General features: G+C 50.0%; 1 long non-coding RNA gene across 1 annotated transcript in view; it reads left to right on the forward strand.

Annotated features, from left to right (window-relative positions):
* Positions 1 to 5249: 5249 nt before the first annotated feature.
* LOC113223309 overlaps positions 5250 to 10571 on the forward strand; it is a 7953-nt gene continuing 2631 nt past the window's right edge. Inside the window, exons 1-2 of the long non-coding RNA XR_003308671.2 lie at positions 5250 to 5902; positions 10439 to 10518. This is a non-coding gene — a long non-coding RNA (uncharacterized LOC113223309). The remainder of the gene's footprint in view (positions 5903 to 10438; positions 10519 to 10571) is intronic.

A 10571-nucleotide genomic window follows, 5' to 3' on the forward strand; every position in this document is an offset into this window, starting at 1 on the left:
AAATCACAGAAAAAGAAACTAGCAACACACTAAACAGACAGCCTGTAGAATGGGGGAAACTATTTGCAAAGTATGCATCTGACAAAGGTCCAATATCCGGAATCTACAAGGAACTTAAACAATTGAACAAGCAAGAAGGAAAAAACCCAATTAAAATTGGGCAAAGACATGAACAGACACTTTTCAAAAGAAGACCTACAATTGGTCAACAAGCATAAAAAATGCTCAATATCACTAATCATCAGATAAGTGCAAATCAAAACTGCAATGAGTTACCGTCTCTAACCAGTCACAAAGTCAGAGATGTTGGTGAGGCTGCAGAGAAAAGGAAACAGACACTGTTGGTGGGAAAGCAAACGTGTTCAGCCACTATGGAAAGCAGTTTGGAGATTCCTCCAAGAACTTAAAATAGAACTACCATTCTACCCAGCAATCCCACTACTCGAGATATATCCACAGGAAAAGAATTCATTTTATCAAAAAGACAAATGCACTAATATGTTCATTGCAGTGCTATTCTCACTAGCAAGGACACAGAATCAGAATCGAAGTGCCCAGGAACAGTGAATTGAATGAAAAAAAATGTAGTACATAGACACCATGGAAATCTATGCAGCCACGAAACACAGCAAAATCATGTCCTTTTCAGCAACATGGATGGAACTAGAGGCTATTATCCTAAGCAACCTAATGCAAGAACAGAAAACCACATACTGCATGTTCCCTTTTGAAAGTGGCAGCTAAACATTGAATTCACATGAACCACAGATGTTGGAAATCACCAGACCGGGGAGAAAGGAGGATCACCTGGGCTGAAAAATCACCTGTTAGGTATTATGCTTACTGTTTAGGCGATGGGATCATTGGGACACCAAGCCTCAGCCTCCCAGAATCTACCCATGTAAAAAATCTGTATATGTACCTTTTATTATATAGGTTGAAATTAAAGATGAATAAATAAAATGATACAAGGCCAAAAACAAATGGGGTTAACTGACCAAAGTAAGAGAACTCTGCACTATGAACCAAAACCCAGCTCAAAAAGAAACTCTAGTCATTGAAAATAATCATAAGTTGTCTGATGATAATTGTATAAAAATTTGTATGATGATAATTGTATAATAATTATATAAGCAAGTGCCAAAACCCTAAAATTAAGCACTCCATAATGGAATTACAGATGATTTCCATCTTGCTCTTTATACCCTTACTTTTTTATCCATTTTCACATGACGTTTTTGCTTATCCACAGGAAATCCTGGCTGTCAGTCTTCTCCTTCTGCACCCACCACCTCCTTTTCCACTGTCATCCTCAGCCCTTCCTCTGTTCTGGGACTGTGGCTTCCTTGGCACTCAAGGCCCAAGAGCTGCATTCAGCCTCGGGAGAGAGGATGATGTAGGGCCCGTTGTGGAGGTGCTCTCAGCATTGCAGAGGAACCTAACAGCTCGAGCCCTCTATTGCAGACAGCTGCGTTTCTCCATCAGGTTAGCGACAACCAAGCCAGCCTTGCCCTTTTCCTCATTGTTTTTTTCTAATACTCCCGAACTCGTACTTGAAAATTTATATTCTTCCTCCTAACATTTCTTTCCATTTCTTGTTTGCACAATGTATCCTGATTTATTATGCCCAGAAAACACTGGACTCACCATGTCAGTGACAGCTGCAAGATCCCAGTCTCCACTTGCTGGAAGGGCACATGGGGTTTGGAGCCCTTCAAAAGCCCCAGCCCCAGAGAACTCTATTTGGCCTGTCTGGGACTCACTGGAAAAGCCCCATTCACTGGGCTTGTCATTGTTTGACCCGCTGAGGTCTCTTTCTAGGAAAAAGCCAGATCCTCAGAGCACTGGCTAAAAGCAATAATTGCAACTCTACAACCCCACTGTTTGCATGTGGGGCAAACAAGAGGCTAGTGGGGGAAATTGAGAGAAATATTTGGGGAATGAGATGAGCATAGAGGCTGGCACATTCCCAGGAAGCACCTGAGAAGGCCACATCTCTGATCTTTGGCTGACCTGGAGGTTCTGTTCAGGCAGGAAGTGGAGCTGCAGTGGTGACATCAGCTGCCTGCCTGAGTGCGGCAGGGGCAGGAGTGCACCACACACACAAAGCTCTCCGCACTGGGCAGAGAGTCGCTGGCTCAAGTCATTGATGCAAACCTCTGTCCAAGCTCACCTAACTGAGCAGAGACTTCAGGGTCCACCGGTGACAGGGAATACTGATGTTATAAGATCCATCCAGAAAGTCACTAAACAAGCAGCAGCAACACACCTTGAAGAGAGGGGACATCTGATTTCCAGAGCTGTCACATTGTATTCTTGTAAACATTCAGTTTCATCTCAAAAAAACACAAGAGGTACAAAGAAGCAGGGAAGGATCCCCAGATACAAACAAGGAACCAGTCCCTGGAACTGTCCCCAAGGAAGCCCAGCCATTGGCCTTAGTGAGTACTCAGTGTCACTCCAAGGCAATGGCAGTCAAGGGGAGACTGTGCGGAGGAGACTGTTCAGCTTCCTCACTTCTATGGAGACAGGCCTCAGCAGAGGTGGTGCTAGAGACTGAATGTCTATGTCCCCCCAAACATAGTGCCTAATGTGTACTAGGAGAGGGAGGATTTGATCAGTTATTATGTTATGAGAGCAAAGCCCTCAAGAATGGGGCTGGATGGCCAGGCATGGTAGCTCACGCGTGTAATCCCAGCACTTTGTGAGACTGAAGTGGGTGAACCACTTGCAGTCAGGAGTTCGAGACCAGCCTGGCCAACATGGTGAAACCCCATTTCTGCTAAAAGTACAAAAATTAGCCGTGCATAGTGGCAGGTGCCTGTAATCCTACCTACTCAGGAGGCTGAGACAGGGGAATTGCTTGAACCCGGGAGACAAAGGTTGAAGTGAGCCAAGACCGTGCCACTGTACTCCAGCCTGGGCAACAAGAGTGAAACTTTGTCAAGAAAAGAAGTAAGGAAGGAAGGAGGGAAGGAACGAAGGAAGGAAGGTAGGAAGGAAAGAGAAGGGAAGGAAGGAAGAAAGGAACGAAGGAAGAAAAAAAAGGAAAAGAAAGGAAAGGAAAGAGAAAAAGAAAAGAAAACATGAAAGTAAATCTTTGTGACTTGGGGTTTGGCTAAGGCTGCTAAAGTAGTGTATACCAAGGCAATACTGACAAAAGAAAAATAGTTTAATTTGAGTTCCTCCACAGATGAAACTTCTTTGCTTCAAAAAGAACGCCATTTAGAAAGTGAAAAGACAACTTACAGCATGGAGAAAATATGTCCAAATTATATACCTGGTAAGGGACTGGTATTCTGAATATATAAAGCACTCTTACAACTCAATATTGTAAGGAGAAATAATGCAATATAAATACGCGGAAAGGTTTTGAATGAACATTTCTCCAGAGAAGTATACATTGGTCACTAAGCCCATGAAAAGAGGCTCAACATCTGTAGCCATTAGGGAAAGGCAAATCACAGCCACAAGAAGATGCCACCTCACACCTAGTGAGATGGCTGTCATCATAATCACAGTGAGGACATGGAGAGACAGGATCCTTCACCCCTGCCAGAGGCAGAGCGCAGGGAGCTGGAGTCGGGGTGGAGTGTGGATGAGAGTGTGGCCTGGGGGGCTGTGATGGTGAATATTAGCTGGCCAGTGGATTGGATTAAGGGATGCCTAGATGGCTGGTAATGTATTCTTTCTGGGCGTGTCTGTCAGGGTGTTGTAAGAGGAGAATGACATTTGAGTCGGGGGACTGGGAGATGAAGACCCCCATCAGTGTGAGCGGGTACCACACCATGGGCTGCCAGCTGGGCTAGAAGAGAGCAGGCAGGAGAGGGTGGGGTGACCCTGTGGGCGGAGCTCTCTGGCTTCTCTCTGTCTTCCCTGGGGGTTCTTGCATCCTTCCTCCTTGGACATCAGACTGCAGGTTCTTTTGCCTTAGGGCTCTGGGACTTGCACCAGCAGTTACCCACTTCCAGGGGCTCTGGGAGCTTTGGCGGGGGCTGAAGCCTGCCCTATGGACTTCCCCAGTTTTGAGGCTTTCAGACTTGGACTGGCCTTTACTGGCTTCCCTCTTCCCCAGCTTGCAGACGGTCTACCATTGGACTTCCCCTTGAAATCCAGTGTGCCAATTCATACATGTGCCCTAATAAACTCATGTATATATATACATATATGTATATATCTGTATCCTGTTGGTGCAGTCACTCTGGAGAACCCTGAGTAACCCGGGGGTGGGGGTTGTCCCTCTGTCACTCTCTTCTTATTTTTGGGGTGGGGGTTTCTCCTTGTTCTCCTGCCACCTGCTGCTTCTTCCCTTTTTCCCATTTTCTCTCTGAACCTATCTTTTCCACACATCCCGGGCTTTTCTCAGCCTCAGGACGTCCATCCTGGAAGGGGCCTCAGCCCAGCGGAGTAACCAGAAGCCCTGGACCACAGGCGACGGGGTCGGGAAGGGGACGAAAAGAAGCTTCTGGCCAGACCCGTGGACCCAAAGTACAGGGGGAAGTTCAAGGGCAGGGAGCCCTGGAAATGCTGGAGGGTTTGTGTGGTGGAGGGCCGGTGAGAACAGAGGATCTCTGTTTGTCTGGGATGTCTGCGCTGGCGTTTCCGCGAGATCCCCACCCTCACCACTGGTCATGCCTGTGTCCTGGTAGTTCAGGCTGTTTCCTCCCCAGGGCGCAGTGGAGGTGCCGGCCTCACCAGAGAGACCCTCTGTGCCCTCTGGCGCCCTCCAATCCTCTCGTCCCTCCCATCCTCCTGCTGTTATAGGAGATAAGAAAGAAATCATTAGGTAGACAGGGTAAAAAGAGTCCCAGGCAAAAAATTTTCCTTCTATCAAAAAGCAGCTCAGAAAGTGCTCCCTTTCTAACCTCAAGCAGTTCACAGAAATCACTTGTCTTCTAACAAAGAGTATCCTAGAAGATCAGTAAGGAACCGGGGCACAGAACTACCCCCTGCGAGGGCGCCGCCCACCAGCAGCCTCAAGCAGTCAGGCAGGGGATCCGCGCTGGAGCCTTGCTGTGGGAGCCCCAAGGACCCTAGCTGTAAAGTCACATCTGCGCAGCAGCCCCGTGTTAAAATCATCCCCGTCCCCTGCACCAGGCTGTAGGAGGAAACCATCAGCTGTCTCTGATTTCCCATTTCCTCAAGCCCGGAGACAAACATTGTCCCCTACCGCGATAGGTGGAGTCCTCACATTTCTTCCAAAGGCGGTTCCGCCCCGCGGGTACCCGCCAGGCTCCGAGTACCTTCCGGTCGGACATGGGTGGCAGCCGGGCGCCACCTGCGGGGCATCACTCAGGCAGGACCCGGCCCAAGCTCGAGCGATGCAGGCGCCACCGGAGGAGCGCTCAGAACCCGGAGGGACTAGGCGGGGCGCTGAAACCACCCGCAACGAACTTTGACGAAAGACTTTTGCAGCTGAAATCCGCAAATGCCTTTAGTATCCTCCCTGAGGCGAGCAAGAGACAAAAATGACTTTAGAGCGACCCCGACCCTATTTTACCACCCACAGACACACAAGAACGAACAACACAGCGAAAGTACAAAACCTAATCCCTGCTCTTTATGAAATAGGCATTTAAGAACATAAAGAAGCAGAGCTCAAGGGGGAGAAAATATTTGCAAAACAATGAAGTGAAATGATCTCCTGGGAAAGGTAGGAAGCAGGAGAAAGGCGGAGTGAAACCTCAGGGAGTTTCGCCGCGCTTCGGCTCCACCCGGGAGACCAAAGCCCTGGACCGCTCAGCTGGAGGCTCAGACGTTTCCCCCGCGCGGTGAACAGCAGTGTGCTCTGCATTCCGTCGCCAAGTCCCGGTCCCAGAGGCGGTGGCTGAGGGCCCCACGTTCCTTCATTGCATCCTGGCGCTGCTTCAGCTGCGGGACTGTCCCTGGACCGCGCGGGTCGGTGAGTTCCAGTAATGGGTCCGAGAAAGAGAAGAGGGCGTCGCGGAGGACGGATCTTTGTGACCGCGCCGCGCCCTTCTCAATTCCCCAGGCAGGGCTCCTTCTGCCTCTGTCGCGTCCCTGGGGTTGATTCTCCCTGCCTGAGAAAACAGAGTGGCATAAGCGAGGCCAGAAACTAAGCGCAGTAATACAGCTCGTTGTCTGGGATAAATGCCAAAATTCTTGGTCTGGCGGCCAAGGAAATCAAGGATCGGGACGAACATCCACGGAGTGAGATAGGAGCAGGAGTTTAATAGGCGAAAGGAAAGAACAGCTCTCTGTCACAGAGAGGCCCATGTGGCCGGAACAGCCGGTTAGAACAAGATGTGCCACCTGCATAGGGCAGTCACTAGCAGTCCCCACCCCATTCTTAGTCGTGCAGGCAGGCTCTTTGTGCCGCTCTGCGCTACTTACCTGCCTGTGATAAAGGGGATGGTGAGTTTCTGTGCCTGTTCCCAGGCACCTTCTTGCAGCTGCAGGCATCCCCACCCTGTGCACGCTTCCAGCTTCCCTATCTCAGTGTGCCTAAAGAAACGGACGGGGGCCAGGCGCCAGGGTTCACGTTTGGAATCTCAGCATTTTGGGAAGCCGAGGCGGGTGGATCAGCTGAAGTTAGGAGAGTTCGAGATCAGCCTGGCCCACCTGGCGAAACCCCATCTCTACTAAAAATACAAAAATTAGCTGGACGTGGTCACGTTCGCCTGTAATCCCAGCTACTTGGGAGGCTGAGGCAGGAAAATCACTTGAACGCGGGAGACAGAGGATGTGGGATGAGCTGAGATCACTCCAGCCTGGGCCACAAGGGCAAAACTCCATCAAAAAAAGAAAAAAACAAACAAAAAACAAAAAGCAAACAAACAAACAAAAAAAAAAAAAAAAAAGGAAGAAAGTAAGGGAAATGGACAGGAATATGCTCACTGAGCCCCACTGTTTTTGCAGGGGCCCATCCTATGTATGTGAAGTTGGGTCATTATCCAGGTAGTTCCTCTTTTTGTGCCCAAGCTGCTTATCTGTGTTTTACAGCCTGATCTTCTAGGCTGCTCTTGTTAGAAGACAAGTGATTTCTTTAAACTGCTTGAGGTTAGAAAGGGAGCAGTTTCTGAGCTGCTTTTTGTTAGAAGGAAAGTTTTTTTGTGGGGGACTCTCTTTACCCTGTCTACCTGAATGATTTCTTTCTTATTTCCTATAGTAGCAGGAGGACGGGAGGGATGAGAGTTTTGGAAGGGGCCAGAGGGCACGGTGGGACTCTGTGGTGAGGCTGGCACCTCCACCGTGCCCTAGGGCAGAAGGAGCCTGAGCTACCAGGACACAGGCATGACCAGAGGTGAGGGAGGGGATCTCGCAGAAACGGGAGCACACACATCCCAGACAAACAGAGATGCTGTCTTCTCACTAGCTCTCCACCACACAAACCCTCCAGCACCCCCAGGGCTCCCTGCCCTTAAACTTTGCCCTGCACTTTGCTGCACTCACCTGCAACCAGGGGCTCAGCAGACACTTCCCTCCCAATCGCCTCACCACCCACTGCCACCAAACAGGTCACATCCTTTTACCTTCAATCTCAGCCCAGCCCTCTCACCCCACAGGCCTCCCTCACCTCCCCATCCATGAGGGTGCTCTCACCACCTCTCCCACCAACTGGCACCTTCTCCCCCTTGCTGAGTACACACCCACACACCCCAGAACCTGTGCAGGGGGGATGGGAAGTACCATTCCCCACAGGATGACCATGGGAATGCAGGTGAGCCAGCATCATATAGAATGGTGGGATGGAGGTGGCAAACCCTTTCTAGAAAAGGAAGGCAGGAGACACTTTGGTCTTTTCAGGACATGGGTTCTCTGTCTCTGTGTCAAGTCCTATCCCTTTGTAGAGCAATAGCAGTCCAGGACAACCTGAAAATAAAAGAGGGAACAGAATTGGACACTATCCTAGGTTACTGACCCCAGATGAGTATACACAGAGTGACACAACAGGGGATGGACCATCCCCTAAGGTGGCATCTCCAGATGGGGTCTCAGGTGCAACTCCAAAAGTCAGAACCAGTTCTGCCCTGCCTGTGGCTTCTGGGTGGTGTGGATGTGATGGGAGTCAGGTTCCCATGGTTCGGGGTCTACTCTCCCTTCTTTTGCTGCTGAGTGGTATCTGTGGTCCACCAGGGCCATCAGGGACCCTCCCTGAAGCCTCAGGTGTGAGCTGAGGGTGAGAGGGTGCAGCCATGTGGTGTCCTGGGGATTGGGGCCAATTTTTTGTGCAGCTTCTTGGTTCCCTGTGGCCCTGCTCCTGCCCATCCCAGGAGAACCACCTGCCTCTTCTCACTGCTGGGCCTATCTTCTTAATGACCTAGAGGGTGAGGAGCCCGTCTGTAATGGACAGCTCTGAGGCTACATGGTCACTGCCCTCTTATGGCTAAAGGCCATCTCTGCCAAGGCACGGTACTCTACACGAGCCACTTTTTAATGTGTGAAGATGTCCGGAGCCATAAGGCCCGGAGTTAGCCGACCTCTGTTGCTTGATCTCCCCAAAGCGGAGACAAAATGGCACATTTCCGGGTTCTGCATTATAAACTGTTCCCGCGCACGCCTAAACCTTTCCCGCGCGCGCCCAAACCTTTCCCGCGTGCGCCCAGACCTTTCCCACACGCGCCGACCTTTTCGCGCCCAGAAATATATGCACCCTATGGCGCAGGTGCAATCCCGCGCCCGGGAAAATTACAAACCCACGGCGCATGCGCAATTGTACTTTGAGTACAATTTGAGAAGACCGGCCCCTGTCACCGCCCTGGCCCAACCTCTTCCCCTGCCAGCCTATATAAGGCATCGCACCACCATTATTAAACGAGACTTGATCAGGCTATTTGTCTTGTCTCCATTTCTCGTGTTTTCTTGTCTCCTCCATTCCCACTCCCCCTTCCAGGGCCCGTTCGACTGTCCCGCAGGTCGGGACATGAAGATATTTTCCTGCTGTGTGTGGCATTGCCTTGCCTCTGAACATTCACATGGAATCTCTGTTGTGATTCACCAATTACACATTGTAACCACATATACCTCTAGGATCTTAGGGGGCCTTGGGTCACTGGGCACTTAAGGCAGGTCCAGCCTCACTCATCATTCATGGATTATCTATGGCTACTTTTGAGCTACACCAGCAGCATTGAGTAGTCACAATGGAGAATATATTCCCTGCACACCTTTACATATTTACAAAATTGCCCGTCACAGCAAATTCTAGTGGCCATAAATGTCTTTGGAGAAGGTCACAAAGAATCATTGCACTTGCAGTGGGGTTAAAGGGTCCTTCCTCACTGGAAACTGGTGTCTTCTTCTAGTCATGGGTTCATGGTCTGAGAAGTGACTTAATTCTGCAAATTGGGAAAAGCAGCCTTGTTCTTGATGGAGTGGCTACTTTCAGCCTCCTGGTCATCCATCATTTGTTTTATCTGTGTTTGTTGTAATTATTTAAATCCAGCAGTACCTGGGTTGGGTTTCCATCTCTTTTGGATCTTGGACCCCTTTGTTGTATGAGCCATAGGTATAGCTTTGTATGGCTGAGGTCCCCAGCTGGCACTGTGACTTCTCTAATCAATTCCCTCATTGCACACTCCTTGCTTCTGACAGTTCACAGCCTCCACCTGGAATCTGTTATTTCAGGATTTTTCATCCCATTACTACCGGGAGTTCATTTTAGGAACAGCATCTCCTACCCCCAACCCTGGCCTTCTGCAATAGGCATCCCTGAGCTTCATCCCATTCTGGTGCCTTCTCATGGGACCTTCTTTATACGCCAGGTAAATGGGAGTCCTCCAGGCTTCCCATGAGCACAGTGGATGGAAATTGTTCTGAATTTTCACACACAGATCCCTCTGACATGGGCACTTCTCTGAATCTGTGTTTCCTCCCTCTACTACTGGCCTTAGATATTCAGATTTTCTATTTCTTGCTATGTGGACCATCCCTTTGCCCAAGGTTTCAGGAAGGCATCCTCATAGCTGATAAACACCATCACCAGGGGCTTTGCCAACATGTTAAATCCTGTGACCATGATAATTAATTCTTCTTTATCCGGCGGGGTTCCATCCTCAGTCCATCCTACCATGCACCAGCACCCTTAGGGGTGGACCCACACCCTCTCCCACGTCCCACAGTCCACGTGGGCTGCTGCTGAAGATCCTCTGCCATCCAGGCCCTTCCTCCCCTAGCAGGCCTGGCACCTCTCATGTGTTGACCGATGTGGACAGAGGGGCAGTGGGACATGTCTGGGGGCATGTGGTTTCTCAGCAGGCAGAGACCTCCTCCTCCTCTTCCTTCTCTTTCTCCTCCTCGTCCTCAAGCAAGGGGTGAGCACTTGCCTTAAACTTGTGGACACTACAGTTCTGGAGGGGGAACTCCTTCCTGGGCCAGCCCAGCCCTCCAGAGGTGTCCTCTTATTGTCACAGTGTGGAGGAGGGCTAACTAGGGGTCTTTCTCTCCCCACCCACCCCTCACCTGCCTTTCTCCACAGACCCTCACTCTCTTTGCTATGACATCACCATCATCCCTAAGTGCAGACCTGGACCACGGTGGTGTTCAGTTCAAGGCCAGGTGGGTAAAAAGACTTTTCTTCACTATGACTGTGGCAACAAGACAGTCACACC

This window comes from Piliocolobus tephrosceles, chromosome 5, assembly GCF_002776525.5.
Source record: "Piliocolobus tephrosceles isolate RC106 chromosome 5, ASM277652v3, whole genome shotgun sequence".
Classification (NCBI taxonomy): Eukaryota; Metazoa; Chordata; class Mammalia; order Primates; family Cercopithecidae; genus Piliocolobus; species Piliocolobus tephrosceles.